Genomic DNA, 21,669 nt, shown 5'->3' with positions numbered 1-21,669 from the left:
AAGTGCTTTTTAAATGTGCTGAATATTTCTGCTTCTACCATCCTTTCAGGCAGTGAGTTCCAGACCCCCACCAGTCTCTGGGTGAAGACATTTCCCCTCAAATCCCCTCTAAACCTCCTACCTGCAGAGGGAAGGAGTTCTAGAGCTTTGGGCCTAGACAGCAGAAGGCAGGACCACCGATGGTTTCGTGATTATAATTACGGATCCTCAAGAGGGCAGAATTTGAGAAGCACAGATATATGGGGAGGGGGGTGGGCTTTTGAGGCTGAAGGATATTACTGAGATAGGGAGGGACGAGGCCACGGGGGGATTTGTAAATAAGCTGAGAATTTTGAAATTGATAAGTTGCATACCAGGGAGCCAATGTCGGTCACATGGATGATGGGAGAACAGGACTTGGTGCGAGTTAGGACACGAGCTGCAGAGTTTTGGATGAGCTCGGGTTTACTTAGTGTCGAACATGGGAGGCCAGCCAGGAGTGTGTTGGAATAGTCAAGTCGAGAGGTAACAAAGGCATGGTTGAGAGCTTCTGCAGCAGATGAGCTGTGGCAGGGGCGGAGACGGGCAATTTTACGGGGGTGGAAATAGGCGGTTTTGGTTAAGGTGCGGATATGTGCTCGGAAGCTCATTTCAGGGTGAAAGTTTGCGAACAGTCTCGTTCAGCCTCGGCCAGATGCTAGAGAGAGGGATGTAGTCAGCGACGAGTGAATGGAGTTTGTCATGGGGACAAAAGACAATGGCTTCAGTCATCCCAATATTTAATTGGAGAAATTTCTGCTCACCTGTTACTGGATGTTGTACAAGCAGTCTGACAATTTAGAGACTGTGGAGGGGTCGAGAGAAGTGGTGGTGAGATACAGCTGGGCCTCGTTAGAATCATAGAATGGTTACAGCACAGAAGGAGGCCATTCGGCCTGTCGAACCCATGCCTGCTCTCTTCAAGAGGACTTCAGCTAGTGCCACTCACCTGCCTTTTCCCTATAGCCCGAAAAATTTATCTCCTTCAGATACATATCTAACTCCCTTTTGAAACCAGTGACTGAGTCAACGTCCACCATCCCTTCAGGCAGTGCATTCCAGATCCTAACCACTCGCTGTGTAAAAATGTTTTTCTCATGTTGCCTGTGGTTGTTTTGCCAATCACCTTAAATCTGTGTCCTCTGGTTCTCTAACATTCCACCAATGGGAACAGTTTTCCTCTAACTACTCTGTCCAGACCCCTCATGATTTTCAACACCTCTATCAAATCTTCTTTACTTTAAGGAGAAAGCCCCAGCTTCTCCAGTTTATCCACGTTACTGAAGGCCCTCATCCCTGGAATCATGATCGTACATGTTTTCTGCACCCTCTCTAGCCCTTCACATCCTTCCTAAAGTGCGGTGCCCAGAATTGGACACACTACTCTAGTTGAGGCCGAATCAATGTTTTATACATGTTCATCTTAATTTCCACACTTTTGTACTCTATACCTCTATTCATGAAGCCTAAGCTGCCGTAAGTTTTTTTAACTGCTTTCATAACCTGTCCTGCCACCTTCAACGATCTGTGCACATAAACCGTTAGATCTCTCAGATGTATTCTCGACCTGACATCTGTCATATGCGCTCTTTTTCGGCTTCACCTTATTGCCAGGCCGCTTGTGATGTTCGCGGACTAGAGGAGTCCATGGGCCATGTATATATTCAGTGTGAGAGATTGCAGCCCCTGAATAGTAACCTGAAGGGGCTGCTCCTCAACTCTTGGTTATACTTTAGCCCCGTGCTCCTAAGCTTTGGCCGCCTGGTGCTGAGGGGGGTTGGTAAGACGGAGGATCTTCTCCTGGACCTGCTCTTGGGCCTGGCTCAAACAGCAACTTGTAGGTCCGGGGTGGGCGGGGCCCAGAGGTGGGTCACTCTAGCTGCCTGCCTCTCTTCCACGGTCAAGAAAGGAGGGAGAGAGAAAACGGGTACTACAGAACAGTTAACCTGACATCAGTCCTTGGGAAAATGCTGGAATCCATTACTACAGAAGTGGTAACAGAGCTTTTAGAAAATCATGGTATGATTAGGCAGAGTCACCATGAATTTATGAAAGGTAATCGTGTTTAATACAGTTATTAATTTTTTTGAGGATGTAACTAGCAGGGTGGATGAAGGGGAACCAGTGGATGTAATGTTTTAGAATTTCCAAAAAGCATTTGATGTGCCACATAAAATGCTAGTTAAGAGCTCATGGAGTTGTGGGTAATATATTAATATGGTTAGAGGATTGGTTAACGGATGGAGAACAGAGAGTAGGGATAAACGGGTCATTTTCCAGTTGGGAGGCGGTGACTAGTGGGATGCCAGCACTTTACCTGAACTATTTACAGTCTATATTAATGACCAAGTGCATTGTATACAGGATTGCTGACGATTCAAAGCCAGATGGGAAAGTACGTTGTGAGGAGGACACAAAGCGCTGCAGAGGGATATGGACAGGTTAAGTGAGTGGGCAGTAAGGTGGCAGATGGAGTATAATGTAGGGAAATGTGAGCTTATTCACTTTGTTAGCAATAATAGAAAAACAGAATATTTTGTTAATGGTGAAAAACTAATAAATGTTAGTGTTCAGAGAGATTTAGGTGTCCTCGCATAGGAAACTCAGAGAGCTGGCATGCAGTTCCAGCACGCAATTAGAAAGGCATGTTGCCCTTTATTGCCAGGTGGTTGGAGTACAAGAATTACAAAGTCTTGCTACAATTGTAAAAGGCGCTGGTGAGGCCACACCTGCAGTACTATGCACAGTTTTGGTCTCCTTAATCTGAGGGAGTGCAACGAAGGTTTGTCAGATTGATTAACGGGATGGGGGTTTCTCCTATGAGGAGAGATTGAGCAGAATAGGCCGACACTCTCTGGTGTTTATAAGAACGAGAGGTGATTCATTGAAATAGATACGATTTTGAGGGGGATTGAAAGGGTTGATGCCGAGAGGTTGTTTCCTCCAGCTGGAAAGGCTAGAACTAGGAGGCATAGTCTCAGGATAAGGGGTAGGCCATATAAGACTGAGATGAGGAGGAATGCCCTCACTCAGAGGAATGCAAATATTTGGAATTCTCTACCCGAAAGGACTGTGGGTGCTGATGTGTTGAATATAGTCAAGAGTGAAATAGGTAGAATTTTGGAATGTCGGGAAATCAAAAGATATAGAGTGAGGGCAAGAAAGTGGAGTTATGGTCAATGATCAGCCATGATCTTATTAAATGGTGGAGCAGGCTCGAGGGGCCGTATGGCCTATTGCTGTGCCAAATTCTTGTGGTTTTTTGTATTGTCAGTGCCGGATGGCCCTGGAGAGAGAGCATGCGTTGTGCACTGGTTCCTTAATGCCTTCTGCGACCAGTGGTACCTCAGGGTATGGACGATTTCATATACACTGGAAATTACATTCAGGTTTCGTTGGGAAGGTTCCCTTTGCTTTTGCTGCTTATTTGGCTTATTCTAGTTTGATTGGAACACATGTTTGTGGGAACGAGAGAGGAAAGAATATTCCATAGGAACTAGAATTGTCTGTTTCGATTTTCTATCCTGGAATTTTGTAAACTCCTTTTACAGGGTGTTAGAAGAGGAGGATTTACAGACGAGACATTGAAATCAATCATCATATCAAGATCTGACAGTGACTCGATTCATCAGGACCTGAATATCATCAGCCTTTGAATGAGGAAGAAGAAATGTTTGCCTGTTCTGTTCGTGGGAAAATATTTCAACATCAGTGTGACTGGAAAATCACCGAGACACGCACACACACCCGAGTGAGAATGTTCCCGTGCAATGATTGTGGAAAGAGCTTTAATCATTTATACTGCCTGAAAAATATTCCACCATTCGCAGCGGGGAGTCCTACACTCACTGGTTCCCCTCCCCTGAAGGTACTGACTCTGGCTGGCTTCAGTTCGACACTCACTGGTTCCCCTCCTCTGAAGGTACTGACTCTGACTGGGTTCAGTTCAACACTCACTGGTTCCCCTCCCTCTCCGCCCCTGAAGGTGCCGACTATGTCTCCATTCCTCTTCCCAATACTCTGTCCTTCACTATAAGCTTTCGCTCTGTAATTTTGGTGAGCGACTCTCCTCAACTAATCACCAATGTGCGTGTATTTGCAGAATTTCCATGATTCACTTCCTGTCCTGGAGTTTGCCATGGGGCCGCTTTTTTGAGCTTCGGGCTGGAACGATGCAGGAGAACCGGGAACTGGCGGCTGAGGGGTGGATAATGTTAGATACAGACTAAAGCTCCATCTTCACTGCCCCAGCAAACACACCCAGGTAACGTACAACACAGGGTTAGATACAGAGTAAAGCTCCCTCGACACTATCCCATCAAGCACTCCCAGGGCAGGTACAGCACGGGGTTAGATACAGAGTAAAACTCCCTCGACATTACCACATCAAATACTCCCAGGGTCGGTACAGCACGTGTTAGATACGGAGTAAAGCTCCCTCTACGCTGTCCCATCAAAGACTCACAGGGCACGTACAGCATAGGCTTAGAGACAGAGTAAAAATCAATCTACATTGTCCCATCAGACATCCCAGGGCTGGTACAGCACGGCGTTAGATACAGAGATAATCTCCCACTACACTGCACCATCAAAACTCCCAGGACTCTGACAGCACCCGATTAGATACAGAGTAAAGCTCCCTCTACACTGTCCCATCAAACAATCCCATGGCAGGTACAGCACGGGTTAGATGCAGAGCAAAACTCCATCTTCACTGCCACATCAAACACTACCAGGGCAGGTACAGCACGCGTTAGATACAAAGCAAAGCTCCATATACACTGCCCCAACAAACAGTCCACGGGCAGGTACAGCACGGGGTTAGATACTGACACCAATCCCCTACTGTCTGATATCAACCAACCCCACAGTCACTGAAACCAATCTCCTCCTGTCTGATATAAACCAACCTCACAGTCACTGACATCAACCCCCTTCCTTCTGATATAAACCAACTCCAAAGTCACTGACACCAATCCCCTCCTGTCTGATATAAACCAACCCCACATTTACTGACACCAATCCCCTCCTGTCTGATATAAACCCACCCCACAGTCACTGACACCAATCCCCTCCTGTCTGATATAAACCAACCCCACAGTCAGTGACACCAATACCCTCCTGTCTGATATCAACCAACCGCACAGTTACTGACACCAATCCCCTCCTGTCTGATATAAACCAACCCCACAGTCACTGACACCAATCTCCTCCTGTCTGATATAAACCAACCCCACAGTCACTGACACCAATCCCCTCCTGTCTGATATAAACCAGCTCTACGGTCAATGACACGAATCCCCTCCTGTCTGAAATGAACCAGCCCCACACTCACTGACACCAATCGCCTCCTTCCTCACATAAACCAACCCCACAGCCCCAGAAGGATTAAACTCAGCCGGTTACTTGGATTCGACTTGTCACCAGAGCACGGAGTGCAACAGCATATAGCGGCATTTGTGAGTTTGGTAAGTGGGTGAGATTTAAGGGTTATACTCTTGAAACCATTTGAACGTTGGAATAAATTGTTATTCGCAAGTAGCAGTTTAATTTAAAAGTGAAAAGTTAGATCTTTCAGGTTTAGGCAGAGAAAACCAAGGTAACTCTCCAGTAGGAGGCAAGTAGCAGCTAGTTAAAATCAGTTCTGTAAACGACTGACCAGTAGTGAGTCATCTGACCTAGATACAGTTTAAAAAGAGGCAGTTCGTGCAGAGCACGGAGTGCAGCAGCATAGAGTGGCATTTGTGAATTTGGTAAGTGGGTGAGTTCGGGCAAGTTGGGGTGGCTGGTGCTGTTTTCTCTTGTTTTTTCTACCAGTGCTGACACTAGAGCAGCTGATAAGGAGTGCGAGGGTATGAGATGGAGGCCCAGAGACCAGCCCAACCAGCTGCAGACAAAGATAGAGGGGTGCCAAATTGAGAGGTGACGTCACAGCCAAGCTGGTAAATGTTTGGCTGTTCGACTGGTAAGTATAACTCTCTTTTAGACTGACGTTTAGATTGGTTTAATTGGCAGCGAACTACTAAGTAGCTGTTTGGTGTTTCAGTAAATTTTAGTATGTAAATTAATTTAAGGGTTAAGTCATGGCAGGAGAGCTCGGACCCGTGTCATGCTCCTCCTGTGCTATGCGGGAAATCAGGGACACTTCCCGTGTCCCTGACTACTATGTGTGCAGGAAGTGTGTCCAGCTGCAGCTCCTGACAGACCACATGACGGCATTGGAGCTGCGGATGGACTCACTCTGGAGCATGCGCGATGCTGAGAATGTTGTGGATAGCACATTTAGTGAGTTGGTCACACCGCAGGTTAGGGTTAGGATAGATAGTGAATGGGTGACCAACAGACAAGGAAAGAGCAGGACTTTAGTGCTGCTGCTGTCATCTCCCTCCAAAACAGATATACCGTGTTGGATACTGTTGGGGAAGAAGACTTACCAGGGCAAGGCACCAGCAGCCAGGTTCATGGCACCGTGGGTGGCTCTGCTGCACAGAAATAATGGAAAAAGAGTTGGAGAGCTAAAGTGATAGCGGACTCTATTGTAAGGGGAATAGATAGTAGTTTCTGCGGCCGCAACCGAGACTCCAGGATGGTATGTTGCCTCCTTGATGCAAGGGTCAAGGATGTCTCAGAGCGGCTGCAATGCATTCTGGAGAGGGAGAGTGAACAGCCAGTTGTCGTGGTATATGTAGGTACCAACGATATAGGTAAGAAGCGGGAACAGTTCCTACAAGCTGAATTTAGGGAGCTCGGAGTTAAATTAAAAAGTAGGACCTCAAAGTTAGGAATCTCTGGATTGCTACCAGTGCCACGTGCTAATCAGAGTAGAGGGAGCAAGATAGTTAGAATAAATACGTGGCTTGAGCAGTGGTGCAAATGGGAGGGATTCAAATTCCTGGGACATTGGAACCAGTTCTGGGGGATGTGGGACCTGTACAAAAGGGACAGTCTGCACTTGGACCGGACTGGAACTGGTGTCCTAGAGGTAACATTTGCTAATGCAGTTCGGGAGTGTTTAAGCGAATATGGAAGGGGGATGGGAACCTATGCAGCGAGACAGGGCGAAGTAATATGGAGCCAGAAACAGACGGTAGAAAGGTAAAAAGCAATAGTGGAAGGCCGAGTAAACAAAGGCAAGAAGCAAAAAGGGCCACACTGCATCATAATTCTAAAAGGACAAAGGGTGTTAAAAAAAAACATGCCTAAAGGCTTTGTGTCTTACTGCAAGGAGTATCCGTAGTAAGGTGGATGAATTAACTGTGCAAATAGATGTTAACAAAAATGATGTGATTGGGATTACGGAGACGTGGCTCCTGGATGATCAGGGCTGGGAACTCAACATCCAAGGGTATTCAACATTCAGGAAGGATAGAATAAAAGGAAAAGGAGGTGGGTAGCATTGCTGGTCAAAGAGGAGATTAATGCAATAGTTAGGAATGACATTAGCTTGGATGATGTGGAATCTATATGGGTCGAGCTGCAGAACACCAATGGGGAAAAAAACGTTAGTGGGAATTGTGTACAGACCTCCAAACAGTAGCAGTGATGTTGGGGAGGGCATCAAACAGGAAATTAGAGGTGCATGCAATAAAGGTGCAGCAGTTATCATGGGTGACTTTAATATGCATATAGATTGGGCTAACCAAACTGGAAGCAATACGGTGGAGGAGGATTTCCTGGAGTGCATAAGGGATGGTTTTCTTGACCAATATGTCGAGGAACCAACTAGGGGGGAGGCCATCTTCGACTGGGTGTTGTGTAACGAGAGAGGATTAATTAGCAATCTCGTTGTGCGATGCCCTTTGAGGAAGAGTGACCATAATATGGTGGAATTCTACATTAGGATGGAGAACGAAACAGTTAATTCAGAGACCATGGTCCAGAACTTAATATAGGGTAACTTTGAAGGTATGAGGCGTTAATTGGCCATGATAGATTGGCGAATGATACTAACGGGGTTGACTGTCGATGGGCAATGGCAGACATTTAGAGACAGCATGGATGAACTACAACAATTGTACATCTCTGTCTGGCGTAAAAATAAAAAAGGGAAGATGGCTCACCCGTGGCTATCAAGGGAAATCAGGGATATTATTAAAGTCAATGAGGTGGCATATAAATTGGCCAGAAATAGCAGCGAACCCAGGGACTGGGAGAAATTTAGAACTCAGCAGAGGAGGACAAAGGGTTTGATTAGAGCAGGGAAAATAGAGTATGAGAGGAAGCTTGCAGCAAACATTAAGACGGACTGCAAAAGCTTCGATAGATATGTAAAGAGAAAATGGTTACTAAAGCAAATGTAGGTCCCCTGCAGTCAGAATCAGGGGTAGTCATAACGGTGAACAAAGAAATGGCAGACCAATTGACCAAGAACTTTGGTTCGATATTCACTGAGGAGGACACAACCTTCCGGATATAAAAGAGGTCAGAGGGTCTAGCAAGGAGCAGGAACTGGGGGAAATCCTTATTAGTCGGGAAATTGTGTTGGGGAAATTGATGGGATTGAAGGCCGATAAATCCCCAAAGCCTGATGGACTGCATCCCAGAGTACTTAAAGAGGTGGCTTTGGAAATAGCGGATGCATTGACAGTCATTTTCCAACATTCCATGCACTCTGGATCAGTTCCTATGGAGTGGAGGGTAGCCAATACAATCCCACTTTTTAAAAAAGGATGGAGAGAGAAAATAGCGAATTATAGACCAGTCAGCCTGACATCGGTAGTGGTTAAAATGATGGAATCAATTATTAAGGATATCATAGCAGCGCATTTGGAAAGAGGTGACATGATACTTCCAAGTCAGCATGGATTTGTGAAAGGGAAATCATGCTTGGCAAATCTTCTGGAATTTTTTGAGGATGTTTCCAGTAGAGTCGACAAAGGAGAACCAGTTGATGTTGTGTATTTGGACTTTCAAAAAGCTTTCGACAAGTTCCCACAAAAGAGATTAATGTGCAAAGTTAAAGCACATGGGATTGGGGATAGTGTGCTGACGTGGATTGAGAACTGGTTGGCAGACAGGAAGCAAAGTGTAGGAGAAATGGGTACTTTTCAGAACGGCAGGCAGTGATTAGTGGGGTACCGCAAGGTTCTATGCTGGGGCCCCAGCTGTTTGCATTGTATATTAATGATTTAGACGAGGGGATTAAATGTAGTATCTCCAAATTTGCGGATGACACTAAGTTGGGTGGCAGTGTGAGCTGTGAGGAGGATGCTATGAGGCTGCAGAATGACTTGGATAGGTTAGGTGAGTTGGCAAATGCATGGCAGATGAAGTATAATGTGGATAAATGTGAGGTTATTCACTTTGGTGGTAAAAATAGAGAGACAGACTATTATCTGAATGGTGACAGATTCGGAAAAGGGGAGGTGCAACGAGACTTGGGTGTCATGGTACATCAATCATTGAAGATTGGCATGCAGGTACAGCAGGCGATTGAGAAAGCAAACGGCATGTTGGCCTTCATAACGAAGGAATTTGAGTACAGGGGCAGGGATGTGTTACTACAGTTGTACAGGGCGTTGGTGAGGCCACACCTGGAGTACTGTGTACAGTTTGGTCTCCTAACTTGAGGAAGGACATTTTTGCTATTGAGGGAGTGCAGCGAAGGTTCGCCGGACTGATTCCCGGGATGGCGGGACTGAAATATCAAGAAAGACTGGATCAACTGGGCTAGTATTCACTGGAGTTCAGAAGAATGAGAGGGCATCTCATAGAAACGTTTAAAATTCTGACGGATTTAGACAGGTTGGATTCAGGAAGAATGTTCCCAATGTTGGGGAAGTCCAGAACCAGGGGTCACAGTCTAAGGATAAGGGGTAAGCCATTTAGGACCGAGATGAGAAGAAACTTCTTCACCAGAGCGTAGTGAACCTGTGGATTTCTCTACCACAGAAAGTTGTTGAGGCCAATTCAATAAATATACTCAAAGAGTGGTTCGAAGTAGTTCTTACTACTAGGCGGATCAAGGGGTAAAGCGAGAAAGCAGGAATGGGGTACTGAAGTTGCATGTTCAGCCATGAACTCATTAAATGGCGGTGCAGGCTCGAAGGGTCGAATGGCCTAATCCTGCACCTATTTTCTGTGTTTCTATGTTTCTATTCCCGTGCCGAGGAGATTGCTGCCCCAGACAGAGGGGCAACATTTGGGACATTGATTCTTCACCAGTTCCCATTTCCCTTCTTTCTGGTGGATAATTTAGGGGCCGCTATGTGTAATGCATAAGTCAGTAAGCATTGTCAGCAAGGATTAATCAGCACTTTCTAATTGGAGATGTGCATCAGTGAAATCTTTCAGACACTGAATTGTAGATTTTGTACCAAAGCTCAATTTAGGATTGAAGGAAAAGTTTATTAATTTTATTGTAAACTCTTTTCTGAAGAGAGTTCTGAGGAACGGTCATCAAACTGAAGCGTTAACTCTGTTTCTCTCCAAAGTTGCTGCCTGACCCGTTGTGATTATCAGCATTTTCTGTTTTTATTTCAGATTCCTGGACAGAACAGTTCAGGATGTGACATTCCAGGATTCTCACAGACAGAACACACAAATATTTCTCCTTCCACATTCACAAGCCGATTATATTCAGGTCCTGATTAATCGAGTGAATCTATCAGATCTTGACGCGATGTTTGGTTCGAGTTCCCTGTCTACAAATCCTCTCCTACTGATACCCTGTAAAACGAGTTTACAAAATACATCAGTGTTAGGACAGGATAGAAATTCAGAACAGACAATTCTCTTTTCTATGGAACATTCTTTCCTCTCTTGTTCCCCCAAACCTGTAAATCCCCATCCCACACACTCTCCTTCCTCCCTGTGCTGAAATCCAAACCCATCGCACCATCTCCGACATTTCTTTCCTGCACTTCCAGTTTTCTCCCTCCCTCTGCTCTGGTTGGTTTCAGTTCTTCACCCGCTGTGAGCAGAGTGAGAAAAAAATCAATGAGTCAATGAATTTATCTCCGAGTCACTGCGACACTAAACCCCGCCCACGCTTTGTTCCAGTACCAAGATGGCCGCACTGCAACGGGAACCATTCGCTCTTTCCTGCACCAAGATGGCTGTCCGTAACGGGTCTGTCACCAATAAAAAGCCTCACGGGCGCCGTCGGTTGGAACATAGACCGAGCCGCTGGTTCACTTTCAGGCCTTGAGGCTGTTCTCCAACTTTATAAATCATGTGGCGCGGCCTACCCGCAGTTTATTAATCACCCGCTCCCACCCGCCCGCACTATTTTGCTTGTGTTTTATTGCCCGCGTTGCTTAAGATCCAATTCTAGAAACATAGAATGAGCAATTCAGATCTCATTGAAAGCTAAGTTATTCTGAGGGGGATTGACAGGTTGGATGCTGAGAGGTTGTTTCCCCTGGCTGGAGAGTCTACATCGAGAGGGCATAGTTTCAGGATAAGGGCTGGGCCATTGAAGACAGAGAAGAGGATGCATGTCATCACTCAGAGCGTTGTGAATCTTTGAAATTCTCAATCCAAAGACCTGTGGATGTTGAGTTGTTGAGTATATTCAAGGCTGAGGTAGATAGATGTTTGGACTGCAGGATAATGAAGGGATATGGGGATAATGCAGCAAAGTGGAGTTGAGGTAGATGATCAACCATGATCTTATTGAATGGCGGAACAGGATCGAGAGGCCGTATGGCCTACTCCTATTCCTAATTCTTATGTTCTTATATAAACTTCACACATTCCCATTAAAGCCTCCTCAGAATTGAGAACACTAATTGTGTCCTTTGTCGCTTAACTCCTCCTGATCTCTTGGCCCTCTTGTGGTTTGCTCTGAGAAACTCCTCTGGGTGAACGTCACTGGGAGAATGTAAGTTGTTGTGTGTGGATTTAAATAAACATGTTCAAAAAACTCTGGCGCCTGCAGTAGATGTTTTGATCAGCAAGAGGCGACAGTCAGCTTATTGAAAAAGGAATCATGCAGAGGCTGCTTTTGCTGAGCAGATACGTCACTGTCTGCATGGTCAGAACAAGTTATGTAATTGTTATCAATCAATAATTACAATTACTCAGAATTCTGCTCAGTCCAATTTTAAGAGAGCATGCATCCTTATAATTAATCTGATAGAACAATAGAGATTGAATTAATTTCAAACCAGACTTTGGGACGTATGTCAAGGCCCTGAAACTGGTGCAGAAAAGATTTACTAGCATTCTCCCGGGAATGAGGTATTTCATTTTGCAGCGAAAGGGAAACTGAAATTGAGCAGAGAAGGTTAAAGGATGATTTAATAAAGGTGATTAAAATGATGTACGGTTGTGACAGAATCATCGAGGTTTACGACACAGAGGGAGGTCTTTGTGCCCATCATGTCCGTGCCGGCCGAAATACAGCGATCCGGCCTAATCACACGTTCCATTGGTCCATAGCTCTGTATGTTCAGGCACCTCAAGTGCATATGCAGGTACTTTTTCAATGAGATGAGAATTTCTGCCTGTACCTCCCTTTCAGGCAATTAGTTCCAGACCCTCACCACCCTCTGGATGAAAAGGAATTCTCCTCCATCCCCTCTCATCCTTCCAGCAATTACTTTATATCTATTTTTCCAGGTTATTGACCACTCTGCTCAGGGAATTAGTTCCTTCCTAGCAACTCTATCCAAGCACCTTATACTAGAAAAATAGAAACGTAGAAATTCTAGCACAGAAGGAGGCCAATTCGGCCCATCGTGTCCACGCCGATCGACAAAGAACTACACAGGCCTTGGTCAGCAGCACAAAATTTACATATAAACCTATGAACAATGACAGAAAGGCAAAGAGCACCGAGCCCAACCAGTCCGCTCCACACAACTGCGACACCCCTTATACTGAAACAATCTACACTCCACCCCAACCGGAACCATGTGATCTCAAAACCAGAGGCAAAAACCAGATAAAAACCCAGGCCAATTTAGGAAGAATAGATCTGGGAAAATTACTCTCTGACCCATCCAAGTGATCGAAATTATTCTGAGAGATCATCTTGGCCGATTTCTGTTCCCTGCAGTACATATCTGCTCCGTCCAACAAAAGGTCATCAAGTCTACTCCCAGCTATCAGCTCTCGGTCTGTAACCCCGCAGATTACGACACTTTAAATGCCCATCCAACCATCTCTTAAAAGTGGAGAGGTTTTCTGCATCCGCCACTGTTCCAGGCATAGAGTTCCCGATCCACAGAAATCTCTGTGTAAAGATGCACCCCTCTCAAATCCCCTCTAAACATTCCACCAACCATCTTAAAAGTATGCCTCCTCGTAATAGATTGCTCCACAAATGGAAATAGGCCCTTACTATCCACTATATCCAGGCCCCTCATTATTTTGTACACTTCAATGCAGTCTCCACTCAACCTCCTCTGTTCCAATGAGAACAAACCCAGCCTATCCAATCTGTCCTCATAACTAAGATTCTCCATTTCAGGCAGCAACATCGTAAATCTCACCTGCACCCTCTCCAGTGAAATCAGAAATTACGTTCTTCCTATAACATAGCTACCAGAACTGCACGTAGTACTCCAGCTGTGGCCTAACCAAAGTAGTATACACTTTAAGCATAACCTCCCTGCTCTTATATTCTATGCCTTGGCCAATAAAGCAAGCATTCCGTATGCCTTATTGACCACCTTATCCACCTGGCCTGCTACTTTCAGGCATCTGTGGACAAGCACTCCAAGGTCCCTTTGTTCATCTACACTATTAAGTGGTCTACCGCTTAATGTTTATATCCTTTCTTTATTAGCTCACCCAAAGTGCATCAGCTGACGCCTCTCTGAATTAAATTCCATTTGCCACTGCTCTGCCCACCTGACCAGTAGATTGATATTCTCCTGCAGCAGATGACTTTCCTGTTCATTATCAACTTGACAGCCAATTTTAGTGTCGTCTGCAAAATTCTTAATCACACACCTTATATTCAAATCAAAATCGTTGATATTGTAGTGTATGGGGAAAGAGTCAATCTGAACACTGTGAGCTCAAAGTAAAGTACGAACTTAGTCTTTCATTGCAGGTCACCAGAGTGGCTCTCCAACGCGTGAAGTCTTATTAAATACCTGTGCTGCCAAGGGATTATGAGACCCCTTGGGACTCCGGGTAATGAGCCCTTTGGTGGCTGTACCGTGTAAATCCAAGTCCACAAATATAACAACACTCCCGCCCAAAGTCAATAGGGTAACTATTTACAATGTGAGTCGATCTGGGTCCCTTCTTACCTTGGTTGATCGTCTCGGTCTGAAAGCTGGTGTTGATGAATCATTTGTTGGGCCCTCGCTGAGCTCTGTGCAGCTGGCCTTGCTGGGCTGCCTCGTGTGTTGGGCTCTGCAGGGCTGGTGTGGGTGATGGGTTCTGCTTCGTGGTCAACCGTGGTGTCGGCCGTCACTGGTGTGTATGTTGGGGGATCTAAAAAAGTAGGGTCCAATGTGGGTTGCTCAGGGTAGTCCGTGAATGTGAGATTGAATTGGAACAAGTGTTTCCGTTTAATGAGACCATTTGTAAGTTGAACCTGAAACACACTGCTCCCCTCTTTGGCCACGACAGTTCCGGGAAGCCACTTGGGACCTTGTTCATAATTTAGTATAAATACAGGATCATTGACTTCAACACATTTGCGCTATCATTGTATGTACTTTGTTGAAACCGCCTGCTATTTACCTGTTCATGTAGATCAGTGTGAACAAACGAGAGCCTTGTCTTAAGTGCTCTTTTCATGAGCAGTTCAGCAGATGGAATCCCAGTGAGTGAGTGGAGTCTCGTGCAGTCGCTAAGCAGGACTCGGGATAGGCGAGTCTGCAGTTAGCCTTCAGTTACCCTCTTCAAGCCTTGCTTGATGTTTGCACTGCTTTCTCTGCATGAACGTTGGACGCTGGTTTAAACTGGGCAGATGTGACATGTTTGATCCCGTTACGGGTCTTGAATTCTATGAACTCAGCACTGGTAAAACATGGCCCGTTGCCATTCACCAGAACATCGGGTAAGCCGTGATTGGCAAACATGGCCCGCAGGCTTTCAGTGGTGGCAGCGGACGTGCTAGCCAACATTATCTCACATTCAATCCTCTTGGAGTATGCATCTACAACCACAGGGAACATTTTAACCAAGAACTGGCCTGCATAGTCGACCTGTACCCTAGACCATAAACTCAGCAGCGCCTCCCTGGGTACATTGCTTAACTGCGAACATGTATTACATCTGTGAACGCAGGACTCTAAATCCACATCGATACCGGGCCACCACATGTGCGATCTGGCTGTCGCTTTCATCATTATGATGCCTGGGTGGGTACTGTGAAGGTCATTGATGAAGGTGTCTCTGCCCTTCTTGGGGACCACTACTCGATTGCCCCACAGAAGGCAGTCTGCCTGTATATACATTTCATCTCTGCGCCGCTGGAACCGCATTATCTCTTCCTGCATTTCCACTGGGTCACTGGACCAGCACCCATGAAGCACGCAGCTTTTGACTGGAGATAATAAGAGGTCCTGGCTTGTCCAAGTTTTGATCTTCTGGGCAGAGACGGGCGATTGCTCACTCTCAAATGCTTCCATTACCATTGTTGGATCTGCGGGCTGCAACATTTACACCCCCGTGGTGGGCAACTGCAGCCTACTGAGAGCATCAGCGCAGCTTTCCTTGCCTGGACTGTGGCGAATAGCATAATTGTATGCTGACAACGTGAGCGCCCATCTCTGGATGCGCGCCAATGCGTTGGTATTTATCCCATTACTCTCGAGAAACAGGGACATAAGTTCGAATTTTAGCCCAACCAGGTTTTGCTGCATTTTTTTACCCCATGGACACACGCTAACGCTTCTTTTTCAATCATGCTGTAGCCTCTCTCGGCCTTAGACAGACGCCTGGATGCATAAGCAACCAATTGCGGTTTCCCAAAATCATTAGCTTGTTGCAATACACACCCGATACACACATGCCAGTACCAAACGCTTACATGGATCATACAACACGAGCAATTTGTTTGAGCATAATAATTTTCTCGCTTTTACAAAGGCATTTTCTTGGCTTTTGCCCCAAACCCATTCGCCTCCTTTTCGTAGGAAGACATGTCGTGGTCCTAGCAGGGTGATGAGACCCGGTAAGAAGTTATCAAAGTAGTCTAAGAGTCGCAGAAACGACCGCAGCTCCGTCACGTTCTGTGGCTTCAGTGCGTTCTCGATGGCGCTCACTTCATGCGTTTTAACCTGAGCCCCACACGGTTGAGTTGACTAAGAACCTCCTCCAGGTTCTGCAGGTGCTCGACTGTGTTCCGACCTGTGAGCAAGATTTCGTCCTGGAAGACCACGGTGTGCGGGACCGACTACAGTAACTTTCCATGTTTCTCTGGAATATCGCCGCCACTGATCGAATTCCAAATGGACATTTGTTATAAACAAAAATACATTTGTGCATGTTGATGCAGGTGAGGGCCTTTGCTGATTCCTCCAGTTCCTGCGTCATGTGGGCTTAAGTCAGATCCAGCTTCGTGAAGGTCTTTCCTCCCGCCAGCGTTGCAAAGAGGTCGTCGGCTTTTGGTATTGGTATTGGTCCTGCAGGGAGAATCGATTGATAGTTACTTTGTAATCACCATAGATTCTGACGATGCCATCCACCTTGAGGACTGGGACAATAGGACTGGCCCACTCACTGAACTCGATCGGTGAAATGATGCCCTCTCTTTGTGGCCGGTCAAGCTCGATCTCTCCCCTTTCTCTCATCATGTACAGTATTTCTCTCGACTTCTGATGGATGGGTCACGCCCCCAGAATTAGGTGCATCTGCATTTTTGCTCCTTGTAGTTTTCCGATGCCTGGTTCAAACAGCGAAGGAAATTTGTTTAAGACCTGGGGACAGGAAGTGTCATCAGCGGGTGATAGCGCTCGGATGTCAAACCAGTTCCAGCGTATCTTTCCAAACCAGCTCCTGCTGAGCAGCGTGGGACCATCGCCCGATACCACCCAGAGTGGTAGCTTGTGAACCGCTCAATCATAAGAGACCTTTACGGTACCACTACCGATTACAGGAATCAGTTTTTTTGTGGAAGTTCTTAGTTTCGTGCGAATTGGAGTTAAGACTGGCCTTGAGGCCTTGTTGCACCACAATCTTTCAAAAGTATTTTTGCCCATAATGGACTGGCTTGCGCCCATGTCCAACTCCATTGACACCGGGAGTCCATTGAGTTCAACATTCAGCGTTATCGGGGGACAATTCGTGGTGAATGTGTGTACCGCATATACCTCTGCCTCCTCTATCTGAAGCTCTGTTTCTTCATGATCCTCCTCTGTAACGTGATGGTTTGCAGGTTTAGAAGGCTTAGCAGCTCGCCTGCACACTCGTTAGAGGTGTCCCAATTTTCCACAGCCCTTGCAAACGTATCCTTTGAATCGGCATGAATGGAAACGATGATCACCCCCGCAGTGCCAACAAGGTGTTATTGGCCTTGCATTCATCACGCTTGATGGGTGACTCGGAGACATCGGCCGACGTGTAGCTGCAGGAATGTGTGACCTGTCCTGTACGTTCCGATTCGATAAAAACATCACTTTGTTCATAGTACTTGTAGCAGCACTTGTGTGCTGAGCGATTTGCTTAGTTTTGTCACTGGTGGCGATGAACTCATAGGCTATCGCTATGACCTTACTCAAGGTTGGGGTCTCTACACTCAAAAGTTTGCCAAGTAAGGTTTCGTGGCAAATGCCAAGTAGGAAAAAGTCTCTGAGCATATGCTCCAAATGTCCTTCAAATTCGCAATGTCTTGAAAGGCGTCTTAGCTCGGCGAGATGAATCGCTATTCCTGGCCTTCAGATCTTTTGTAGGTGTAGAACTTGTACGTCGCCATCAGAATGCTTTCTTTCAGGTTCAAATGCTCTCGGACCAGTGTGCACAAATCGTCACATGATTTCTCCGTTGGTTTCGATGCAGCGAGCAGATTCTTCATGAGGCCATACGTTGGTGCCCCATAGAGGGTGAAGATGATCGCCCTTCGTTTGGCAGCGTTCTCTTCCCCATCTAGCTCGTTGGCCACGAATAATTGGTCGAGTCGCTCCGCAAAAGTCTCCCAATCATCTCCCTGCGAAAATTTCTCCAGGATGCACACTGTTCCCTGCATCTTTGGGTTCGCTAACTGTATCTCATCGCCAGTTGTAGTGTATGGAGAAAGAGTCAGATTGAAAACTGTGAGCTCAAAGTAAAGTGTGACCTTAGTCTTTTATTGCAGAGTGCCTCACCAACCTGTGAAGCCTTCATAAATACTTGTGCTTCCAAGGGATGATGGGATGCCTTGCGACTCCGGGGAATGAGCCCTCTGGTTGCTGTACAGAGTAAATACAAGTCCACATATATCACAGATATGTACCACAAAAAGCAAGGGACCCAGTACTGAGCACGGCAGAAACCTACTGGAAATATCCTTCCAGTCAAAAAAAATACATCAATCATTACCCTTTGCTTCATACCTCCTAGCCAATTTTGGATACAACTTGCCATTTTTCCCTGGCTGCCGTGGGCTTTCAACTTCATGACCTGTCTACCACGTGGAAACTGATTGCATTTTTTGTGGAGGTAACCAAGAGGGTCAATCTTCCCTGAAGAAATCCGTGCTGACTGTCCATAATTAATCCTTGCCTTTCCAAATGAAGATTCATCCTGTCGTTTAAGACTTTTTCCAATAATTTTCGCACCACAATAATCTTGTACACGTCAATTAAATCTCCCCTCAGCCTCTTCTGTTCCAACGGAAACAACTCCAGCCTGTCCAATCTTTCCTCGTGGCAAAAATTCTCCAGTCCTGGCAACATCCTCTTCAATCTCCTCTGTACCCTCTCTAGTGCAATCACATCTTTCCTGTAATGTGGTGACCAGAACTGCACACTGTGGCCGAACGAGTGTTTTATACTGTTAATGCCGAACCTCGCTGCTCTTATATTCTATGCCATGACTAATAAAGGCACGTATTCAGTATTCCTTTTTAAAACACCTTATCTATCTGGCCTGCACCCTTCAGCGATCTGTGGACCTGTACTCCAAGGTCCTGGAGTACTGGGGCAGTTTGGGTCTCCTTATCTAAGGAAGAATATACTTGCCTTGGTGGTGGTGAAACTGAGGTTCACTAGATTGAATCCTGGATGATGAGAGATTGTATAGAATGGGCACTGCTCTTTGCAGTTTAAAAGAATGAGTGGTGTGCTAATTGAAAGATACAGGATTCCGAATGGGATTGACAGGTTAGATGTTGAGAGGTTGTTTCCCCTGGCTGGAGAGTCTACATCTAGAAGGCATAGTTTCAGGATAAGTGGTGGGCCATTTAAGACAGAGAAGAGGATGAATGCTATCACGCAGAGCGTTGTGAGTCTTTGAAATTCTCAATCCAAAGCACTGTGGATGTTGAGTCGTTGAGTATATTCAAGGCTGAGATAGATAGATATTTGGACTGTAGGAGAATCAAGTGATATGGAGATAATTCAGCAAGGTGGAGTTCAGGTTGATGATCAGCCATGATCTGATTGAATGGTGGAGCAGGCTCGTGGGGCCGTATGGCCTAATCCTGCTCCTAAATCTTATGTTCCATATAACTTCACACCTTCCCATGAAAACCTCCTCAGAATTGATAATACGAATTGTGTCCTTTCCCCCTTAACTCCCCCATATCTCTTGGCCCTCTTGTGTTTAGCTGTGAGAAACTCCTCTGGATGAACGTCACTGGGAAAATGCAAGTTATTGTGCGTGGAATTAAATAATCATGTTTAAAAAAACTCTGGCGCCAGCAGTAGATGTTTATCATCAGCAGATGGCGAAGGTGAGCTTATTGAAACATTATTCATGCAGAGGCTGCTGCTGCTGACCAGATAACTCACTATCTGCATTGTTATAACAAGTTGTATAATTGTTATCAAACAATAATTACTAATACTGATATTATTGCTCGTCCAATTTTAAGAGAGCATGCATATTTAGAATGAATCTGGCGGAACAATAGAGATGGAATTAATTTCAATCCAGACTTTGGGAAGTATGTCAAGGCCTTAAGATGGTGCATAAGAGGTTAATTGGAAATCTGACATGAATGAGGTATTTCAGTTAAGCAGAGACTAGGGAAACTGGGATTGATCAGGGAAGGTTAAAGGATGATATAATAGAGGTGATTAAAATGATGAAAGGTTGTGACAGAATCATAGATGTTTACAACACAGAGGGTGGCAATTGTGCCCATCGTGTCTCTGCCTCCCGAGAAACAGCCATTCGGCCTAATGCACTTTCCAGCTCTTGGTCCATAGCCCTGTAGGATACGGCACCTCAAGTGCATATCCAGGTATTTTTCAATGAGATGAGGGTTTCTGCCTCTACCTCCCTTCAGGCAGTGAGTTCCAGACTCCTGCCACCTTCTGGATGAAAAGTATTTCTCCTCGATCCCCTCGAATCCTCTACTAATTACTTTACATCTATTCTCCCTGGTTATTGAGCATTCTGCTGAGCGAAATAGCTCCTTCCTATCCACTCGATCTAGGCCCTCTATAATCTTGTACACGTCAATTAAATCTCCTCTCAGCCTGCTCTGTTCCAAAGAAAACAACTCCAGACTATCTAATCTTTCCCCATATGTAACATTCTCCAGTCCAGGCAACATCCTCGTTCATGTCCTCTATACCCTCTCTAGTGCAATCACATATTTCCTGTAATGTGGTGACCAGAACTGAATGCAGTACTCTCACTGTGGCCTTATTAGTGTTTTATAGATTTAATGCATAAACTCTCTGCTCTTATATTCTATGCTACGACTAATAAAGGCCCGTATTTCATCTACCTTTTTAACGACCTTATCTACCTGCCCTGCTACCTTCAGAGATCTTTGGACCTGCACTCCAGACTCCTGGAGCATTGGGCCGTTTGTGTCTCCTTAACTAAGGAAGGATATACTTGCCTTGCTGGTCGTGCAACGGAGGTTCACTAGATTGAATCCTGGGATGAGAGATATGTTTTATGATGAGAGATTGTATAGAATGGGCCTGTGCTCTCTGCAGTGTAGAAGAATGAGAGATGCTCCCATTGAAAGATACAATATTCTGAAACGTATTGACAGGGTAGATGCGAAGAAATTGTTTCCCCAAGGCCGGGGAGTCTAGAACAAGAGGGCATCGTTTCGGGTTGGCCATTTAAGACAGAGAAGAGGATGAATTCCATCACTCAGAGCGTTGTGAATCTTTGAAATTCTCAATCCAAAGGATTATGGATGCTGAGTCGTTGAGTGTATTCAAGGCTGAGATAGATAGATTTTTGGACTGTAGGAGAATCAAGAGATATGGGGATAATGCAGCAAAGTGGAGTTGAGGTCGATGATAAACCATGATCTTATTGAATGGCGGAGCAGGCTCGAGGGGCCCTATGGCCGACTCCTGTTCCAAATTCTTATGTTCGTATATAACTTCACACCTTTCCATGAAAACCTCATGAGAATTGATAACACGAATTGCGTCCTTTCTCCCTTAACTCCCCCTCATCTCTTGGCCCTCTTGTGGTTTGCTCTGAGAAACTCCTCTGGGCGAACGTCACTGGGAAAATGCAAGTTATTGTATGTGGAATTAAATAAACATGTTTAAAAAACTCTGGCCCCTGCAGTAGTTGTACATGTTCAGCAGGTGGCGAGAATGAGCTTATTGAAACAGGAATCAT

General features: G+C 45.6%; 1 pseudogene; it reads left to right on the top strand.

Annotated features, from left to right (window-relative positions):
- The window catches only part of LOC139235483 (zinc finger protein 229-like), a 60,109-nt pseudogene extending 49,580 nt beyond the window's left edge, over window positions 1-10,529 (top strand).
- Window positions 10,530-21,669: the final 11,140 nt, after the last annotated feature.

The sequence above is a fragment of the Pristiophorus japonicus genome, chromosome 23 (assembly GCF_044704955.1).
Source record: "Pristiophorus japonicus isolate sPriJap1 chromosome 23, sPriJap1.hap1, whole genome shotgun sequence".
In the NCBI taxonomy this organism is placed as follows: Eukaryota; Metazoa; Chordata; class Chondrichthyes; family Pristiophoridae; genus Pristiophorus; species Pristiophorus japonicus.
This window is presented reverse-complemented; position numbering and strand designations above follow the sequence as displayed.